Genomic DNA, 4,012 nt, shown 5'->3' with positions numbered 1-4,012 from the left:
CACATTTGAAAGGCTTTTTAGAGCAATTAAGTGACTCTAAAAAATATAATACTCAACCAAGTGTATTTTCTTTGCCTCCCCTTTCGAATGCAATACTCAAATATAAAAAAATATATCCCAAGAAAAGTGGATTTTGAGGGGTACAGCTCCATAGACCTCCATGCATTCTGCACTCGTGGACGAGCGCCCCTCATGTGGAACCACAGGAGGAACTGCAACCAGTTCAGAAACCGGAAGTTTTCAGAGAGTGGCAGTTCTCCCCTTATTAGACATTCTCTTCTTATATCTAGGAACGTAAATTGCTACCTGGATGTGCTACTTTCTCTCTTTCCCGTCTTCCGGGGCGCATAGTAGTTTGGCGTGGATCACAACTTGGCTGGTGAAGCCGCCATCAAGTGAATGCTCTCACGAGTAAGGTAAGCTGTGCTGGCTGATCTAAGCGTGCACGATTGCTCTTACATCCAGTATATCTCCACTTCCGTGTTGTAGAGCTTGGTCTGTTCTGTCGGCGTTGAGGCCGGTGTTGCACCAAATTCTGTGACCTGTCGAATTTTGTGACTCTAGAGGGCGCTGTTTTATTAGAGTCTATGAATGTACTGAGCTGTACTGACACACTGATGAGGCAATTCTGTTATGTGTATAATTCTTCTAATAAACTTTGTACATTTTTAATTTTACAATTGTACTTTGTACAATTAATAATTTTTATATTCTAGAGTAGAGCTAAAGCCTACCCCTCACCACTCCTGTGAACAGATGGACTTCAGCAGGACAGATCACATATTTTGATAGGCTACTGTCAAATTATGTCACTGTAACTGCAGAAAAAAATGCTGTGGAGGTCACTATCTGCCTCCTTCCATGTTCCATGTTTCAAAAATGTACAAAGTTTATTAGAAGAATTATACACATAACAGAATTGCCTCATCAGTGTGTCAGTACAGCTCAGTACATTCATAGACTCCAATAAAACAGCGCCCTCTAGAGTCACAAAATTCGACAGGTCACAGAATTTGGTGCAACACCGGTGTAGCACTGTTGAGCCTGGTGTCTGCCTTAAAGCAGCTAGAGGTAGGCTTGTTTATTTTAAACCTTTTTTTGCAGTCTAATTGATCTCCGTTGCAAACGGCAATCCTAATTGCCTCTAATGTGTTATTAGCCGTGTTGTCGGAGCTAACGCAGCTTCCCCTCCCTCTCCCTCAACTTGATGGTCAGGAACGAAATCTTTTTAACTTGGTATGTATGTGGACAATATATTAAACTGTTAAAGGCTAATTTGCTATCTTTATTGTCCGTGATTGTATACACTTGTTGATTTCCACAGATATACGAAGTCGGCCGGCATCACCAAGTGTCTCCACGCCACACGCGGCTGCTGTTCTGTCTCTTAAGAAGTTTATTGCGTCCTCTTCAACCCTCGGGTTGACGCTGGGGTCATTGTGTAACCTACTGGTTGTTGGTCCTGTCCTGGTATTGTTTGTCGTACCAGTTGGGATTGATTGTGCATGGGATTCATTTTGACTTATCTGCATAATGCATGTTTAGGGCTGTCTGGCCGTGTGGTGCATGCTTTGCATGTTTGATTGCTTGCTTCTCTGTGTATTTGCATGTGGTTTATTATGTTCTTCTCCTGTGCCTTTCCTTTTTGTTCCCTGTTAATGCATGTTTAGAGCTGCTTTGCGCTGCATGCACATTTGAGTATTTGCGGGGTTAACTCACCTGTATCTTACAGCCCCTTAATTGTGGTGTTGCATTGTGGGAACTGCTGTGCATGTGTGTGGTTGTTAGTGGTGTGTGAGCGTGTATTTGTGTGCAGTAACGTTATTCCCCCCATCGCCGTGACCAGGGCGGTTGCACTGCTCCAGCTTGACCTCTGGGGCCGTCAACATCTGTGGGACGGCCATTCCAGCCCCACAGCTCAAAAGCTAAGTACAACCATACCAGCTAACACTAAGTTAGTGTGATTGTGCTACCCACAGTTCTTACCATAGTCTCTCCCCCTCTCTCCCTTGTTCTCCTTTGGACAGGTGCGGTGTGGTCCAAGCGAGTGGCAGGCTCACCCTCAGGTGGTGGGGTCCCTTCACGTTTCCTGTAGCACACCTCGGGTGTCAATCCTTAGCTTTGGAGTGCAGTGATTGCAGTGTGATTCTCACGTGTGATGTGTGGGTGTCTTCTGGACCGCTTCCCCCTCCTGTAGTCCTGCCGGTCGTGGTAAGCCCTCGCCCTGCTCCGTTTTCCCTTTTCTTGAGATTGCCCATAGACCTTGTGTGCAGCTGACGTGCAGCCTCGCTGGTCACCGTATGTACGGTATGGTGTGTATGTGTGTTGTGTCTCATACTGGTATCTTTCAGGGGAATTGCTGAGACATTTCCTCAGAGTTGGGTTTTTTGTTTTTTTATAATTGTAACTAAGATCTGTCAATAAAATGTGTATTTTTGGAATCTAAGTCTCTAGCTTCTCCTGTGTTTTGAACCTGTGTGACCTAAATTGAACTCAAAGGGTATCTTATACAGTACATTATACTAACTTTCTCATACCACTTGCCACATTTGATTACACACAATTAAGAAATATTTCCTAATTTGGAAAATGTTACGTTTTTTTTCGGCCAGCGGTTCATTAATAGTCTACCATTCATTTGTGCCGCAAATGATCAGACGTGTGACCGAAGCATGGGCATAGCCTGTAACTTTGCTGATCCGTGGGTATCAATCTCATCGGAGAGGAGGCCCTAACGCTGCAGATAACTGACAGAGAAAGGCACAGAACACAGTTGGATGTCCAGTGTAGCCATGGGTCTGGTGAATATAGCCTACCGAATGCAGATGGCTACAAGCTCACGCTTTGCCTGGTCTAGACTAGAAGCTTATGTTTCAAAGATTTAGAAGCTGGGCACGTAGGGCTCCAGAATCTTTGGTAAAACAAACATGTTTGTCAGAGAGAAAAAAACTGATCATAAAATGTATCGTAAAAAGGAACGATGGTGTCGTAGAAATGTAGCGGAGTAAAAGTACAGATATTTGCTGTAAAATGTAACGAAGTAAGTCAAAAGTATGCTCTATAAATTCTACTTAAGTTAAGTACAAATACGTGGAAAATTTACTTAAGTAGCCTACAGTAACGAAGTATTTGTACTTCGTTACATTCCACCACTGATTTTGGGACGTACTATAAAAGTAATAACTCTATAATATCCTATAGCCGCTATAGTTTTTCTATAGTAGTCTTATAGTACCTCTATAGTATGTCCCAAAATACATAAGATTTCTATAGTACTTTTTCCTAAGGGTCATACACGGAAAACAACTTGAGTAGGCTAACCTTTGCCAATGCAGGCTATCAAAGCCATAGTTCTCATTGCCGGAGAAGTCTCCTTGCAGCACACATTCTCTGCTTCTGTTGGCATTCTGGTGCAATAGGCCTTTATCACGGCAGCCCACGGGCAGCTGAAGCAGGGCTGTTCAATTTCCTGTTGGCAGGCAAACCACAGGTGTTCCTAAAAACATTAACGAGGCCTCTGGTTGAAGTAACTGTGGCCGAATCTGACACTTAATTAGAAACACCTGTGCTCACACAGGAACAGGGCTGTTCACTTCCTACTTCGGCTGCCGTGATAAAGGCCTATTCCAGCAAAATATAGCTAGGTAGGTGTGTTTGCATTTAGATATTTATATATATTGGGCTATGACCAAGTGGTTTTTCAATGATTGTATCGTGTAGTGATGGGGACGAGACTGCCTATGCCAAGTCCAAAACAAGACCGAGTCTTTGAAGGGTCGAGACAGTCCGTTGGTTTTTTAAATACAGTCGAGTCCGAGTCGAGACCAAGACCATAAAAACATGTCAATTTTCATATTCATGATTTAATATCATCCCAGTTAATAATCGACAGTTAGGCCCAGGCTTGGAATTTTACCATTTTAGGGGCAAGGCCACTTGGCCTTCAGTTGGGTAGTGGGGCACAAAGGCCACATGTCAGGGCACCAAGGCCAAAGTTAAGGGCTATAGGCTA

The 4,012-nt window shown here is 43.6% G+C and overlaps 1 long non-coding RNA gene across 1 annotated transcript; it reads left to right on the top strand.

The window, feature by feature from the left end:
- The first annotated feature begins 256 nt into the window (after positions 1–256).
- On the top strand, positions 257–2,376 carry LOC125308751. The gene is made up of 3 exons (XR_007195958.1): positions 257–416; positions 1,160–1,236; positions 1,325–2,376. It is a non-coding gene; the product is annotated as an uncharacterized LOC125308751 (long non-coding RNA).
- Positions 2,377–4,012: the final 1,636 nt, after the last annotated feature.

Source organism: Alosa alosa, chromosome 15 (genome assembly GCF_017589495.1).
Source record: "Alosa alosa isolate M-15738 ecotype Scorff River chromosome 15, AALO_Geno_1.1, whole genome shotgun sequence".
Classification (NCBI taxonomy): domain Eukaryota; kingdom Metazoa; phylum Chordata; class Actinopteri; order Clupeiformes; family Clupeidae; genus Alosa; species Alosa alosa.
The sequence above is the reverse complement of the archived record's forward strand: the minus strand, read 5'-3'. Positions and strand labels throughout refer to the sequence as shown.